This window comes from Pinus tabuliformis, chromosome 3_2 (assembly GCF_031772625.1).
Source record: "Pinus tabuliformis cultivar Carrire ecotype Pingquan chromosome 3_2, CPIR1, whole genome shotgun sequence".
NCBI lineage: Eukaryota > Viridiplantae > Streptophyta > Pinopsida > Pinales > Pinaceae > Pinus > Pinus tabuliformis.
The window spans coordinates 146,519,083-146,537,290 of NC_142302.1; positions in this window are offsets into that span (position 1 = coordinate 146,519,083).

The window sequence follows — 18,208 nt, forward strand, 5'->3', positions numbered from 1 at the left end:
TCTGGTTATATGCTTATGTGTTATATTTCTATATGCTTTCATGATTATGTTATACATGTATCACGCTGATTTGTTGATCTTGCAGACAAGGTATCCTTCCTGAATTGTGCTAATGTATGTTGGTTTATTGTGATTTGGTTTAGCTAACATGATATAAGTTGCAGGAAGAGAAACAACAAAGATGACTACCAAGATGGTAGACAACAACTCTCGAGACTCTCCCTATGGATCAGATGAGAAAGATGGTGTTGGGCACTCTTTTGATTTAGCAGGCACATTGAGAAGCTTAAAGGAAGAAATAAGGAGTTGTAAGGTAGACAATGACATAATCATACAAGCATAGGAGAAACAAGCAAAGGTAAATGCAGTGATACTTAAGAGTTTGTCAGATTTGCATCGATGGGGACCACTGCGGGTCATCCATGAGTAGGAGAAAAAAACTAATGGGGCATATGGTAGTAGGTCTCTTGGTGATCACATGTCAGATAGAGATGACATAGTGAGAGATGGAAGATTGTTGGACCCTCCGGATAGGAGAGGGGATGGACACAGACACTATTCTAGTTCTAGTTTAGATAGGCACTATGATCGTCATATTATCATCCTTACAAGAGGATTGACATGGGATATTTTCCAGATGAGTTTAAGAAAGTAAAGCCACCTACCTTTGATGGAGAGATGAATAAATCATAGGATGCAAAGGCATGGTTGCTTGGTATGAGGAAGTTCTTCAGGTTACATGATTATTTAGAGAACATGAAAGCCATAATAACTACATTCAATTTCAAAGGTAAAGCATATATTTGGTGGGAAGACGTAAATAATGTCAGATGTTTTCATGAGGAGGATTTGACTTGGAGTGAGTTCAAGAGGCTGTTCAAGAAGAAATACCTATCAGAGAGATACTTTGATGACAGGGAAAAAGAGTTCTATGAGCTAAAGATGGGATCGATAACAAATGAGGAGTACACTAACATGTTTTTGGAGCTACTGAGGTATGTGCCTTACCTCAAGGAGGAGAAGGCCAAGATTCAAAGATTCATTAGTAGATTGCCGATTGCATTCAAAGACATGATTAAGTTTTGATGAGCTTAGATCATTGGAGGAGGCCATGTAAAAGCTAAAGCACTGCTATGAACAATCGAAGCACAGATCTGAGACTAAGCCGGACTGTAAAGGTAATGCAAAGAATAAAGGAAAATGGGACAAGAAGTGAGCAAGACCTCAGGATATAGGTAATAAAGAGAATGTAGTGCCATCCAAGAAGTTCATTGCATCAGACAAAGGAAAGGTATTTTGATTTGAGGAGCAAAATAGGGATGCAGGTTGGAAGCTTACAGAGTGTTGGAATTGTGGCAAAGATCACCACATGAGAGATTGTAACTACCCTTGTGAAAATTCCATGTAATAAAAGTTAATAAAGGAAAAATAATAACCACGGTTGATGGGACACTTATTCCAAGCTGAATGTTGGGTAAGACATCCTAGTGTGAGTGTTCATTGGGTTATTAGTGGTTAAGGAAATTGGCAAAGGCAATGGCTAAGTCTTTGGAAAGGCAAATGGAATTTTTGGCACACTTATTTATGAAAATAATGGAAATTAGGAGAAAAGGGAGGTGAAATATCACAGGTTTCATGTGAGGAGGAAAATGAAGGATAATAATAGAAAATGAAGAAAATAGAGGCCTCATTCATAAAAAGGCTTCTGAGGATCAATTGGTAACATTTTGTCAGTTCAATGTTGGAGCTTTCTCATTATTCCCTCTCCCTCTCATACTCTTGGATACTTATAGTTTTCTTGGAGTACTCTTGGAGGGTGTGGCATACTTGGAGTTTTGGAGCAAGAAGGCAAGGGAAGAGCAGGAAAGTACAAGAGGACATCATTATCAACAACTACAATAGATTTTGCTTGCAGGTACCAAGTTGTGTGTATGTTTTCCTCACTAGTTTTGGCATGCACAGGCATATGCGTGTGGTTTGTTGGTTATGATCTGTCATTGGCATGGAGGATGGTCGGGATTGACAGTGGATTGCCTAGCCTTGCCATTTCCTGGATAGTCATGGTGATTGTGGATTTGTTTCCCTTGTTTTGTTTTGGTTGGCTCTCATGTTTCCTTAGCTTGGGTTGTGTTATTAGTCCTAGAAGCCTTGGTTGGACAAATGCTCTGGAAGCCCTGTAACAACTTAGGTTGAGTTACTAGTCCTAGAAGCCTCGGTTAGACAAACGCTTTGGAAAACTGACGACATCTGTGGGTTGAGTTACTAGTCCTAGAAGCCTTGGTTGGAAAAAATGCTTTGGAGCCCTAGAAGGCTTGGGTAGAGACTAATTTGATGATGGTTTTGTGATGTCCGACCATGAGGTGGAATCACTGTTTGATGAGTTGAGGTGGTTGGCCTCTAGAAGCCCTGGATGGTTTTGGATTGATGTGTTTTATGAGATCCCACATTCATGCTTGGAATATTGCATGAGGGTGAATGGTTGAAGAGAGATTTGGCTTAGCCATTCTACGGTTTGGGGGAACGTGGTAGTCCCATCCTGGGTTTGGATTTTTCATAATCAATATGAGGTTATTTATCCTTGTATTTTTATGAGTATTATAATGGTTTATATGTGGAACATATGGCTGTGATTTCCTTGGTATTTTTGTTGCTATTATGTTCGTTATGTATATGTTTTATGATAGTAGCTATTTATGGCTCTCATAATGTTTTTACTTGTAAATGAATGAACAATGTATCTATGACCTAATGGATGAAATGGTAGTTGATGTGTTGAGGCATCAATGTTTCTTAGTGATTCTCAGCTAAGTATGAAAGCCCTATGCTCATATCTATCATTTACACATGTAGATTACATATTTGTGATATGTTTGACGAAATGCCTTTCATGGCTAATAGTGGTCCAGTCATGGTCTTATTCAAGTAATTGAATTTGAATTTTCATTTCTCTGTTATTTTACTTTTATGAATATGTCATTGAATTATGGGCAGTGACCTACGCTTTGGGCTTGAAAAAGTGGCTCAAATCCTAGGGACGCTGACACAACACTGTGCAAAATATTCCCTAGGCGCTGGCTTGCAGGACTGTGAGAGCGTCCAAAGGTCCCTGGACGTTGGCATGCCCATAACATGAGAGCATCAAGAGGTCAAGTGGTCCAAAATCTCAGTGTTACCAAGGGGCTGGTTGGAAAAAAGGTTGGATTGGTTCCTGAAGGTCCTAATGTGATATTGAATCTCTGTATAGTGTGTTTCTATTGGTTTGACTTCGTTAACGTGACTTAGGGGTCGAATCATATCATAATGGCCTCTCATCGCATGTTTACCCTGACTGGCCAGTTGCTTGGGTAGATGTGGGGGGAGGGTGTTACACACAAACCATTGTGGATGTTGGTAAGAGTGTTCCTCATATCTATGCAGCGCTGGATAAAAAATAGGTATATCATCATGCATCTATCATTGAGATAGACGGTAAGCTTTGTGATCATGTTGTTTCTATTTTGATTGACCCTGGATCTAATTATAGTTATGTTAGTCTCGAATTGGTGGATAAGTGTGGCTTGAATAGGGAAGTGCATGCAGAGTCTTGGTTAGTGAAGCTGGCTAGAGGTACAAAGTAGCAAGTTCACCACTGGGTAAGAGCTTGTGCATTTGACTTGAATAATATGCCTACCTCAACACATTTGAATATATTACCATTGGGACTGTACAATATGTTGTTGGGCATGGATTGGTTGTACCTTCATAGAACCAAGGTGGATTTTTATGACAAATTCATTGAGTTCTTGGATGACAATGGGGAACAAAGAGTTTTGCGAGGTAAGAAGAAAGTGACATCAGTTAGGATGGTGACAACTATGCAGGAAAAATCTAGTCATAGAAAAGGGGGTGTGCTATTTGCAATGCATATTTCTAGTGACAAATGTAAGGAGATTGAGAGTGCAGATGTTTTGAGTAGGTACCCAGTTTAACAGCAGTTTCAGGATGTATTTCCTGAGGAAATTTTAGAGTTGCCACCTCACAGGGAGGCATACTTTTCTATTGAGTTGGTGCTAGGGGCATCTTCGGTATCAAAGAAACCTTACAAGATGAGTACACCTGAGTTGGTAGAGTTGAAGTTGCGGTTGAAGGACATGTTGAACAAGGGATGCATTATGCCAAGTGTATCACCATGGGGTGCACTGATATTGTTTGTAAAGAAGAAGGATGGTACTATCAAATTATGCATTGACTACATCTAGTTAAATAAAGTGACCATCAAGAACAGGTATCCATTACCAAGGATTGATGATGTGTTTGATTAGTTGGAGGGAGCGGTAATGTTCTCGAAGATTGATTTGAGATCCATATATCATTAGAAAAAAATTAAAGAAGAAGACATTTACAAGACAAATTTTCAGACTAGGTATGGGAATTATGAGTTTGTTGTAGTTCCATCCGGTTTGACTAATGCTCAAGCTACTTTTATGTGCTTGATGAATAGTGTGTTGCGTCTGTATTTGGATAAGTTTGATATTATGTTCATTGATGACATATTGGTATATTATAAAAATGAGGAAGAACATGCTGAGAATTTAGCAATAGTATTGAGATTATTGAGAGAGCATCAGTTGTATGCTAAGTTTAGCAAGTGAAGTTTCTTTCAGACTGAGGTACACTACTTGGGACACATAGTTTCCAAGGATGGCATAGTAGTGGACCCAAGAAGATAAGAGCTATCATGGAGTGGGAGGATCCTAGAAATTAAGATGAGGTGAGATCCTTCATGGGGTTGGCAGGCTATTACAGGAGGTTTATCAAGAACTTCACGAAGATTTCTTATCCTATCACATCTTTGCAAAGAAAATGTAAGAAGTTTGAATGGATAGAGGAGTGTGCGACTAGTTTTGAGCAGCTCAAGAAGTTGTTGACACATGCACCAGTGTTAAAGATTGCAGATTCAGACAAAGAATTTGTAGTATGTACAAATGCTTGGAAGAGAGGACTTGGTGGAATCCTTATGCAGGATGGACAGGTGGTATGCTATGAGTCATGAAAACTGAATGAACATGAGCATAACTACCCCACACACGATCTTGAGTTGGCAATGATCATACATGCATTGAAGATGTGGAGGCACTATCTTCTGGGCCAGAGGTTTGTATTGATGTGTGATCACAGTGGTTTGCGATATCTTTTTGACCAACCAAATTTGAATGGTATGCAGGCTCGTTGGTTGGCCAAAATCAATAAGTTTGATTTGGAGATAAGGTATATCAAAGGTAAAGAGAACAAGATGGAAGATGCTATTAACAGGTGGATACAACTAAATCACTTAGTAGCTATGAGCTCCTATGGGAAATACTTATATGATAGGATCTTGTAGGCAAGTCAGTAGGATGATAGGTATATGGAGATTGTGCACAGGCTGCAGAAGAGTTCAGGTTGTAGCACAGGTACAGGTACATGTACATGTGGTAGCACATGTATAGGTACATGTACAAGTGGTAGCACAGGTACATGTATAGGTAGTGGTACATGTATAGTTACATGTGGTAGCACAGGTACATGTATAGGTAGTGGTACATGTATAGTTACATGTGGTAGCACAGGTACATGTACATGTGGTAGCACAAGTACAAGTACATGCACATGTGGTAGTATAGGTACAGGTACATGTACTAGGAGTCACTAAGGATGAGTCCATTTGAGGCATTGTATGGGAAAAGCTGTAATACTCCCATCAGTTAGGGTGATCCAGTTAACAAGGTGTTTATTGGACCAGACATGTTGGGAGACATGGAACGAGAAATGCAAGTGATCAAGAAGAATTTGAAGGCAACACAACATAGGAAGAAGAGCTATGCAGATTGAAATAGGTTGTTAAAGGAGTTCCAAGTGGGGGAACAAGTGTACTTGCACATCAAACCAAAGAAGATCTCCTTACAAATTGGATCATGTGCCAAGCTGGCACTTCGGCTTTATGGACCCTTCAGTATTATTGAGAGGATTGGACTAGTAGCTTATCGACTTGCACTACCTCTGACAGTGAAAGTCCATGATTTTTTATTTTTTCCACGTGTCATTGCTTAAGAAGTATGTTAAAGATGTTGATCATGTGATTGACTTGTTTATATTGTAGGAGGAACCAGAAGGAGAATTCCAACCAGAACCGTAGTGCATTTTGTAGGGAAAGATTCTCATGCTCTAGAACTGAGAAATCAAGTAGGTTAAGGTGCAATGGAAGCACTTTGGGTCCGATAAGCTACATGGGACATGGTGGATCAAATGTGGGCTATGTGTCCTTCCTTGTTTGCCGATTGAAGAAAAGCAAATTTGGTATGATGTTTTGGTATATGTCTTGGTATATGTTTTTGGTACATGTTTTGGTGATGTTTGGTATATGTACATATGTATATGGATGTAAATACCGCCATGAGATATGTTATAAAGCTCCAATAAGCGGTATGGGTGTCATGTCATTATGATGTTATATTTGTTATGTTTTCATGTTGGTTTGCTTCTTAGCAGGTTGATCATTGTAAATACTGCAACGAGCTAAGTTATAAAGCTCCATCAACAATATGTTTTGCTTACAACAATCTTGTGGTTATAGGTGTTGTTGAACATTGAGGATGTTGTTCCCCCCAAGGGGTAGGGTTTTGTAACATCCCTATGAAAATTCCATTTAATAAAAGTAATAAAGGAAAAATAATAACTATTTAGTCAATTTAGTATGTCCTAAATTGCTACATTAATTATCAATCCGGGAGTCGTAAACTGATGAAGTGTGGCGCACTATATGTGCAAGACAACCTCTTTCTTACTCTTTATTGCTTTCAATTTTATCTTGTTTTTGGGGGTTTCATCTTGGTTTGTCTCCTAATGCAAATGGAAATCCTATTCCTAAGTTTTAAGAATACTTTAGAAGGCAAGTTTGGGTATAGATTTTAAGGCAATTACGTCCTTTATGATGACTTCTAGAACTTAACACTTTAGAAGATCTCAAAACAGTCTAGTGATGAAATTAATACTTTGAACAAGAATGTAAATGTGCAGCTAAACAAGAATGTAAATGTGCAGCTACTTGAATCAAACAAATGATGAACTACTGATAATGAAATCTCTATCTCTGCTGCTCATCTAAATACAAAAATAAAATTTAAGCTATTGCACTCAAAAAAATAAAAAACTGCAAACTAATAAAAGTAAAACCAATTCACTTCATTTATAGTCCTATAGTTCGCCAAGTAGCTTTTCGGGGTTAATCCATGGCTCTGGAGATAACATCAATAACATGAGGAATTGATATCTAAATCATCTACATGCAAATAAAAAATAAAATCAAGTCTCTTCACTTATAGTCCGATAGCTCGCCAAGTAGCTTTTCCGGGTTAAGCCATGGCTCTGGAGATAACGTCAATAACATGAAGAATAAAATCACTTCACTCAAAATCCGATAGCTCGCCAAGTAGCTTTTCGGGGTTAAGCCATGGCTCTGGAGATAACATTAAATGACATGAAGAATTTGATATTTAAACTAACTGTCAACAACAAATGAATAAGACTGAAATCAAAGCATAACTGAAATTGAAAGGTAAGAAAAACAAAGTCAGCAGAGATGACAATCTCATGTCAATATTACTACAAAAATTGTATGAAAATGCCTGGGCCTATCCTAACCTGAAACACACTGATCAGTGTTAGCACAAATATACAATGCTTGGAAAATCATGTACAGGAATGAAACATTAACACTATAACTGAAATGTGAAATATACACAAGTGCACAGACTACGAAATATTTACAATGGAAATAAAACAACAGCACATGAAAACTTTACAAAATTAAAAGAACGAAACCTTAGCTAGCAGGGGCCCTCTGCATGGCCTTGGTTAACACGCTGTCAATCCAAGATTATGCTCACGCAGTCATATAAAACAGAGTTTTATTGTATTGCAAAACAGAGGAAGGATCCTCTCGTTACAACAGCAAGACCAGTGTCACGACACAGTACATAAACTTAACAACAAAATTACATAAAAAAAATTAACTCTATATGCATTTGCAAACGCGTTATTTATAAGGGAAATTACATAACAGGTTTCCTATGAAACATCTTTAGCGGAGGACACGTAAAAAAACAGCATCCGTGAGCTTAGCATGATGGTTGCCAAGATCATTCAATCTACCAAAAGGTGGTTGTTGGATTTATGTCGTGGAGGCAGTCTATAGCTATCAAAATGAGTCCACGAATCTAGGAACGGTCTTGGACCCTTTACGTGTTGAAACAGAGACCTGTTTGCCGTAGAACTCCTTCGTTTGACCACTGTTTGACCACCGTTTGACCACCGTTTGACCAAGGCTTTCCTTTACAAATCTAGCTAAACCAATAGGACCTGGTCCATGTCCAGATCATTTCTGACTTGCCCACGTGCCTCGTTTTGGTTGATGACACCTGTAATATAGAGATCAACAAAAACAGCTGCGGAAAGTCGAGTCAGCTGCGGAAAGTGGCTACATTCCACAACTGATGAGCAAAATCTAAGTCAAATAGCAAACACAAAAACATAGTTAGAAAACCACTTAAATGTACTCTTAGAATCAATATGTAATGATTTTTAATAGCTTGTGAGGCACCGGTGAGGGAAAAAGGTCTAGAAAAGTGTGTAGAAGAGGTGTAGTTTTAGGGCTCAACATACCCCCACTGTGAAGGTGTTGCATGTCCTCATGCAACCAAAACTGTGATCATCCTCCCTTCAGTTCATGTGTTTTGAGACCTCTGCTAACACATCTAGCCTTCTTTTCTTCTTTCTTGGTACCACTTTCATCCTTGGCTTCCTCATTAAGCACTTGAATTTGAGGTTGATGAGAGCTCTGCTCAACCTCCTGTTCTTTTTCTTCAATTTTCTATTTTTCTTCTGCCATAGACCGAGATGAAACATGGTGTTGTTGTGAATAATATTATCCAACCTGCTCTGTTCTTTCAATGTTTCATTTTCTCTTTTGATGTGTCTATTTAGGACCTCTAGTTAAAAAACTTCTTGTTTTAGTGATTGGATTAGAGCTTCCTGAGCTATATTAGGTTGGGCAGATGAAGTGCCTTGATCTATGGCAGTCTTCTCCAACGTCTCAATATAATCATACATTTCTTGCTGGGTTGGATCTATCTCAGGTGTAGTCTTTCTTGGGTTGTTCCCAAAATCTGGTTGAGAAGGACTGATCTCAAAATCTGGCTGAGGAATAGGAGTATGGTGTGGGCCACGGCCAGGAGGGATTGCTGGAGGTTGTTCCGGTGTTTCCCCTCCTAAATCAATGAAGTGGGGCCCTCAGTTTTCCTTTAAGTCTAGAGCTTCTCCTTAGATTTTGTGAGCTAGTATCTTCTTTCTCCACACTCTGTTTTTCTTTCCCTTTCCTATTTGCTGCAGCTGATTGTTCCTGAAGGTAAACTAGTCTTTCAGAGAGTATTTGGTGGTCCTCTTCTGAGGAAGGTTCTGGGGTTTGATAGACAGCTTCAATATTTCTTTCCCCTTTTTATTTTCTTTGATTCCTAACCTCAGTTCTTTCCTTCCTACTTTCAGACAGTTTCTCTTCCTTATTAGTTTCTTTAGATATGTTATTAGGAGTGTCCTGAATTCTCTCAGTTGTTTTCCTTCTCCTACTTTTCCTTGCTAAGCTTCTCTTGGGTGTTTCAGGTGGATCTTGAAAGAAGTTTCTAACCAGAAACTGTTCCCAGGTGTCCTTTTCCTTCAACTGTTTTTCAATCAAAATTTTTACAAGGCCGTGGTGGTACAGGTGGGGTTCTATGTCCTCCAAATTCTTTTGTACAGTTATGGACATCCTTTTCAGATTATTCAATAAAAAGTAAGGCAAATTGATGGTTAGATTTTCTAGAAAATTCATTAGCAACTGGGTGTGGTACATATACATGGACCCAAACCGTCCTTCACATGTAATAAACTTATGGATTATCAACAATAGACTAGCCCACTTTTCTTCTAAAGCAGAGACAGGGATTCCACATTTGAAAATGGTTATATCCATACCTAGATTGCGTAGGATAACTCTCCAAGCCCTCTCATCAAAGCTTTTGTTTTTGAATCACTGTTCCCCCTCCTGTGGGAGTTTCGTTGCTGCAGCGATAGATGCCTCTGTAACTAAAAATTTAAGATCTCCAATCTCAACTTCCACGCCATTAAAAGACCTCGCAAATGTCTTCGTAACTTCTTTATTGTAGCCTCTGAATTTCTGGATGAACTGTAGCCACCATGCCTTCCTTAGTATGCTTTTCAATTGTGGATACCCCTCCATGAATTTGGGCCCTTCCGATTCTGCTCTTAGCAAAAGACCCATTCCTTCCTCCTGCCTTAAAATACGTCTGAGTGAGTAATGGATTGACGGAGGTGAAATGGCTGTGTTAGCGGGAATGGAGAAGGTTTATGGAGAAAACCAGTAATCGTAAACGAAAGAGCAGAGACAAGTAATGAGAATGAGTTCACAGGGATGTAAACAGGCCGGAAATAACAAACGGGATAGTATGGGAATAGAGTGAGCTTAGCTTTTGAGATAGAAGGTTGCGGAATAGGCGTGAGCACGTTCTCAAAATGGCTGCGGATTTGTGCGGCGGGACAGAGTCGTGATCAAATAGATTACGTCCTCATAATTACCCGATTCAGCAGGTGGAATGCCAACGTACAAATAAACATGAGTTAAATTCGGAGGTGGATCATGAGGTTGTTAAAAATTAATGCAAGGTTCGTGGAGGAATCATGTAAAGGTCATGGAGCAGCTATGGAAGCTATCAATGCTAATCATTACACATAATGGAGCTATGGTTTCATAACTATATAGAATGTGTTGTAAAATGCTATTTGAAATGAATTTTGCTTACCTTAGAATTTTACCACTTCCGCTCACTGACCTTTGATTGGCTACTTCCTGTTGGTACTTTTGGTGTTTTATATCTTCAACATATCTTCCTTTGTCATACCTGCATTTGGTTCCCATCATTATTTGGCTAACATCTGACTGTCAGTGTTGGATAACAGAGTTTTAGCTGCGGAATCAGTTTCTAGTCATGGAAACTAAATTCAGCTGCGGAAACTGAATCAGTGAACATATGACTGAATGGAGATGGATGGAAATGAATGATGGCTGAATGATGTATAAAAAATGGTCATAAAAGGAATTTTATTTGCGGAATGAGATGATGAAATTAAATGAAGCAAAATGACGTGAAACTTTGAACAAAATGAGGAAAGATTTTTTTGGAAAATATAGGGCGTCTAAAGTTTCTGATTTTCGCCCTGTATTTTCTGTATAAGACTACTAATCAGTGATTGGTTTTCAGGCTTATACAATTTATTTATGTATTTATTTCTTTTTTAAACAGAAAAGAACAAATACTAGGCTGGTGGAGAAGAAGGATTCTTCTTCACCAGCCTTATTGCATAATTATCTTGAAAGATTTTGACAAATTCCTCCTTTGAGAGTGGCTTATGATAGATCTTTAATCTGTGGCCATTCATAATAAGGGGAGTTTGATGTTCATCAATGGTTTTGATTCTTACCGCTCCATTGCTAAAGATTTTGTCAATCTCATATGGCCCAAGCCAATGAGTCTGAAATTTACCTTTGAAATCTTTAAACTTGGAATCAAATAGCAATGCCCAATCTCCTTCTTGAAACTTTTTCTCCTTGATGTATTTGTCATGCCACTTAGCTCTTTGATATTGAACTAGATCAGTTCTTAGGATTGCTTCTTGTTTGATCTCATCTAGCTCATTCAACTGCTCCATTCTATGCTTTTGGGCTTCTGATAGATCCATTCCCAATTGAACTGCCATCTTGAAAGTTCTAACTTGGAACTCAATGGGGAGCAGAACTTCTTTCCCATAAACAAGTTCATAGGGAGAATGTCCTATTGTATTCCTCCATGTAGTTCTGTAGGCCCATAAGGCTTCAGGAAGCCTTTCTGCCCAATCTCTTCTGTGTAGATGAATAGTCTTGGTAATGATGCCTTCAATAACTTTGTTTGTAGACTCCACTTGACCATTTGCTTCTGGATGGTAAGGATATATTTTCTGTGCTTGACCTTGTACTCTTCCATCAGCTTCTCCACCAATTTGGATGTGAATTGACCTCCCTGATCTGTCACAATTTCTCTTGAAACACCAAAGCGAGTAAAAATATCCTCATAAAGAAAACTAACAACTGAATGCTCAGTAGCAGAAAATAATGCTTTGGCTTCTACCCATTTAGTGACATAATCAATACATACCAATATATACTTTGTTTGTTTAGATGGTGGGTTAATAGGTCCAATGAAATCTAAAGCCCATTTTTCAAAGGGTTCGATGAGTACCTGTGGTTGTAATGGAATTTCATTTGAAAGGGTAGGTTTCCCTACTCTTTGGCTGCTGTCACATCTTCTGACATATTGTTTTGCATCTTTGAAGAGGGATGGCCAATAATATCCTAAAGAGAGGATTTTATAGGCTGTCTTTTTGTCAGAAAAGTGTCCGCCGCATGGTTCATCATGACATGCTTTGAGAATATCAGGCATCTCATCTTCCCTAACACATCTTCTGATTACAAGATCTAGCCCTGTTTTAAACAATTCGTTAGAAATCCATGAATATTTTGAAATCTCCTGAATAATCTTTCTTCTTTCACTAGGAAATAAATATGGAGGTAGTTTCCCTGTAACCAAATAGTTAGCTATATCTGCATACCAAGGAGTCTTAGTAGTTACTGCAAATAAATATTCATCAGGAAACTTGTCCTCTACAAGAGAATCTTCTTTAGTATTCTGAATCCTAGACAAGAAATCAGCTACTGTGTTTTGTTTCCCTAGTCTATCTAACACAGTAATATTGAATTCTTGTAAAAGTATGATCCACCTTGTAACTCTACCATTAGTAATGGGTTTGTTCATTAGATATATAATTGCAGAATGATCAGTATGAATAAAATTTTAATAGCCTGTTATATAATGTCTAAACTTATTGATTGCGTGAACAACAACTAAGAACTCTTTTTCAGTCACAGTATAGTTCAACTCAGTAGGAGTTAAATTTTTACTGGTATAGTAAATGGCATAAGGAACTAAATCTTTCTGTCCCAATACAGCCCCTAGAGCTGTATCTGAAGCATCTATAGAAATATGGAAAGGGAGTTTCTAATTTGGTCCTCTCAAGATAGGCGCTTCAGATATTCTTGTTTTCAAAGTTTCAAATGCTCATTGGCAATCAGGACCCCATTTGAATTCACAGTCTTTTGTAAGCAGTTTGAAGAGTGGAGATGCTATTTTAGTGAAGTTTTCTATAAATCTTCTATAATATCTAGTAAATCCCAAAAAATTCTAACATCTTTTTGACAATGTGGAATAGGTAACTTGGAGATGACTTCAACTTTTGATCTATCAACTTTAATCCCATCCCCTGAAATATGATGTCCTAAAACCATACCTTCAGTAAACATCATAAAGCATTTTTCACGGCTTAGTGAAAGGTTTGTTTCTTTACATCTTATAAGGACTTTTCCAAATTTTCTAATGCCTATTCAAATGAATCACCATAAACTGTAAAATCATCCATATAAACCTCTACACAATCATGGATTAGATCAGAAGAAATTCCTAGTACTGCTCTTTGGAATGTTGCGGGTGCATTACATAATCCAAAAGGAAGCACTCGATAAGCAAAAGTTCCCCATGGATAGGTAAATGTGGTCTTATCCTGATCTTCAGGTGCTACCTGAAATTGATTATAACCACTAAAACCATCCAGAAATGAAAAATACTTTTTGCCTGCTAATGTATCTAATACTTGATCAATAAAGGGAAAGGGAAAGTGATCCTTCAAAGTTGCTTTATTCAATTCCTTGTAATCAATGCATACCCTCCGTTTACCATTCTTTTTGTGTACTATAACCAAAGGAGAAACCCATCGGCTCTCTGAAATTGGGTAAATGAAATTTACATTGAGTAGTTTTTGGAGCTCTTCTTTCACTATCTCCCTAAGATTTGGATTCATCATTCTCTGAGGTTGTCTGATTGGTCTACTGTTTTCCTCGATATAGATATGATGGATGCAAGTCTTAGGGTCAATACCTTTCATATCAGTATGCTCCCATGCAAATGCAGTAGAATGTTTTTGCAAGATTTTGGTTAGCTTTTCCTGTTGTGACTTTTCCAAATTTTTGTTGATATTCAGTATTTTTCATGGAAAAATCTCAATGGTAGAGCTACCAAACTCTTCCATAGAGTAAAGAGACATTTGTCTTGATGATAGATATTCAATATCAGAATCTAATTAAAATTGTGTGTGGTCATATTCTGAAGATGTTTCAAAATTTTCTAATGTGTTCAAAATTTGACTATCTTCAATAATTTCAGAGACAGTAAAGACAGGTTGTATAATATCTTCATCGTCGACCCATTCATTGTCTCCTACTTCTGTAATTACCTTTGCTGGAGGATACAAATTGAATTTATTTGTTGAACTACCATTAGAAATGTACATATCTCCAGATCTACAACTAATGAAAGCATCAGCTGTGGCTAGCCAAGGTCTTCCTAAGATGAGTGGATGTCCTCCTAAATTACTCTTGGGAGTCAAAATCATGAAATCTACTGGATATTCCCAAGAATCTAAGGAGACTAAAATATCTTCTAATACACCATCTGGTTTGATTACTGATCTATCTGCAAGTTGCAGTAAGGTGGGTGTAAAAAGAAGATTAGGAAGTTTAAGCTATTCCATAGTCTGTCTACTCATAATGTTGATAGCAGCCCCTAAGTCAATCAAAGTGTTTGGAATTTCTATCCCATTTATATGTGTCTTGACAATTGGACTACCTGGATCTACATACTTTTGCATGGTAATTTTTCCCATCATGATATCTGCAATTTTTCCTACCAGGTGGATTCTTCTTGTATCCCTTGGTTTCCTTCTTGGTCTTTTAAGACTCAACTCCTTTATTGTTTTCGCTAGAATAGGAATCTCTCGAATGGCTTGTAGCAAGGGAATCTTGATACATACATTCTTCAATTCATCTAGAAAATCATAGTCAGGCAACAAGATTTGTTTTTCCACCCCTTTGTCAATTTGTAATCTTTCAGGGAAAGGAGGTGTGGATGAAGATGCAGGTTGCTCAACTATAGGAGTTGTGGGGGTTGACTCTTTTTCTTTTTCTTTTTGAATGATTGGGTTTTGAAGAGATGCTTCCTCAGAACCCTTATTGACTTTAAGAGAATCCTCCTCAGAGGTACCTTGCTCTTGAACATCTATAGAAGGTTTTTCTAAAATTCTACCAGATCTGAGTTGGACATCATTAAGAGGAACAATCATATAGGTAGGAAATTGTTGTCCTTCTACCATGTAAGCATTCTAAGGATTTTTGTTGTTGGGATTTGGCAATGGCTGGGCTGGTAGTTGATTTATCTTTTGTTGAAATGGAAGCAAGAGTTGAGAATTTGGATTTTGTTGAGAAGGTTGTTGTTGTGGGAATGGAAATGAAAGTTGTGGGTTTTGATTTGGAATTGGTGAATTTTGTTGATTTGGAAAAGATTGAGGATATTGATAAAATTGAGCAAATCTCCCATAAGGATTTTGCATCCTTTGCGCCCATGATTGGTATGGATTTTGAGATTGGGGCCAAGGTTGTTGCCAAGAATTCCAATTTGGCGGGAGCTGAAAGTTCATAGGATTGTTAAATCCTTGATTTTGTTGCCCCTGCCATGGTCTTCTTGAAACAAAACAAAGGGACTCTACTGAATTTGGATCTTCCTGAAAGATAGCTTTGAGCCTAGGAACACATATTTCATTAAATTTGGAATTAAATAGTAGATCTAGAATTTCAAAATAACTAAAAAGTTAAATTCTAGTGATGTCCTTGTAATAATTTTTTTCCAATTTTAATGAAATATGTGTTTAGGGATTAAAGGACAATCCTTGGTCTCATGACTTTCTGAGCAAATCATACATGTTTCTACAACTTTTGCATCCAAGGGACATTCCCTTAGAGCATGTTTCTTTCTACATTTTGGACAAAAGATGGCCAAGGCATCAGCTTCTGCTTTCTGCTTGTTTTGTATTTTAAGGGTGTCTAGTTGTTCACTAAGGCTCCCTAGAATATCAATTTTGAACTCATCAAGCATATTGCCAATCTCTGCCCTACTTACTGATCCAGTTGCAGATTTGTTTGCTCTAATAAGAGAAGGATCTCTCGGCCCTTTTCCAGTTTTAGATTTTCCCCTTGAGAGATGGACACATAGTTCTGCTATGTCATGAAGTGGAAGTTGAGAAATATCTCCCTTCCCCATCATGTTTAAAATATCTATCCATTCATCTCTAATGGCTTTCAATAGAAGGGCTTTCAAGGTTTCTTCATCTAAATTACTCATTTTTGCCCTTTTAAGTTGTATTGAAATCTTTCAAGTAATCCTCCAAGTTTTCATCTTCTCTTTGCATCATCTTGAATACCTCATCCTTATGATTGGTGGGCATACAATAATCTAGATATCTGTCCAAAAATGTTTGTTTCATATCATTCCAAGTCCTAATAGATTGAGTGACTAATCCCATGAAACATTTCAAAGCAGCTCCTTTCAATGTTGAAGGAACAGTTTGAGTTTTTGAGAGTCTTCCATATAGTCATAGGTTCGGCACAAGACTTCAAACTTAAATAGAAATGTTTCAGGATCCTCACTTCGCAACCCATAAAAGTTTGGGAGGACAGATGGTGAAATGTTTTTCATTGTTGTATGAGTTTCCTCATCAGCTATAGGAAATCCAAATGAGTTATCTCCATCCCTATTTCCCCCATTGTTACCTCTACCTCCTCCATTATTTCCTCTTCCTCTACCTCTACCCCCTCCTCCAAATCCATTTACTACTTCCTCTGTCATGATAGTTTCCTCAGAGTCCTCAAAGTCCTCTGGTTCTTCTATTAATGGTGAATGGGGAAGAGTTTCTCCCTCTTCTTCTTCAGGTGATTCTACTTCTTTGATTACAATATGTTCCCCTGTAGAAGTGAAGAAAGGTTCTTCTCTTAGATCAGATTTAGTAAATATTGTGGGAGAATCTCCTAATTCGGCTGTTGCCCCTTGAATTCCAGGAATCCTAAGGCTGGGAGTATGAATCGAAGATGATGGAGGTGTATCTTGTCTATGCCTTGAAGTAGCTGGAGTTGTGAAAATCGAACTTTTGGCCCTAGCTATAAACCTTCCTCTAGAATCTCTTGCTCTATGCATGTCATTTTTTTATTTTTTATTTTTTATTTTTAAGTTGGGCTAATAATTCTCTTTTTGATCTTCCAGGTCACACTAGGTGCAAGAAGAGAGCATAATCAAGAAACTATTAAACTAATAACTCTCTTTTCTGATCCTCTAGATCACACTAGGTGCAAGAGGAGAGCATACTTCAAGAAGTTATCAATTTTTCCCTTCTTTTTTTTTTGTAAGAGATCGACTACCTAGTTACACTTCCCCGGCAATGACACCAAAATGTTTAGTCAATTTAGTATGTCCTAAATTGCTACATTAATTATCAATCCGGGAGTCGTAAATTGATGAAGTGTGGCGCACTATATGTGCAAGACTACCTCTTTCTTACTCTATTGTTTTCAATTTTATCTTGTTTTGGGGGGTTTTATCTTGGTTTGTCTCCTAATGCAAATGGAAATATTATTCCTAAGTTTTAAGAATACTTTAGAAGGCAAGTTTGGGTATAGATTTTAAGGAAATTATGTCCTTTATGATTATTTCCATAACTTAACACTTCAGAAGATCTCAAAACAGTCTAGTGATGAAATTAATACTTTGAACAAGAATGTAAATGTGCAGCTAAACAAGAATGTAAATGTGCAGCTAAACAAGAATGTAAATGTGCAGCTACTTGAATCAAACAAATGATGAACTATTGATCATGAAATCTCTATCTCTGCTGCTCATCTAAATACAAAAATAAAAGTTAAGCTATTGCACTCAAACAAATGAAAAACCACAAACTAATAAAAGTAAAACCAATTCACTTCATTTATAGTCTGATAGCTCGCCAAGTAGCTTTTCGGGGTTAAGCCATGGCTCTGGAGATAACGTCAATAACATGAGGAATTGATATCTAAATCAGCTACTTGCAAATAAAAAATAAAATCAAGTCTCTTCACTTATAGTCCGATAGCTTGCCAAGTAGCTTTTCCGGGTTAAGCCATGGCTTTGGAGATAAC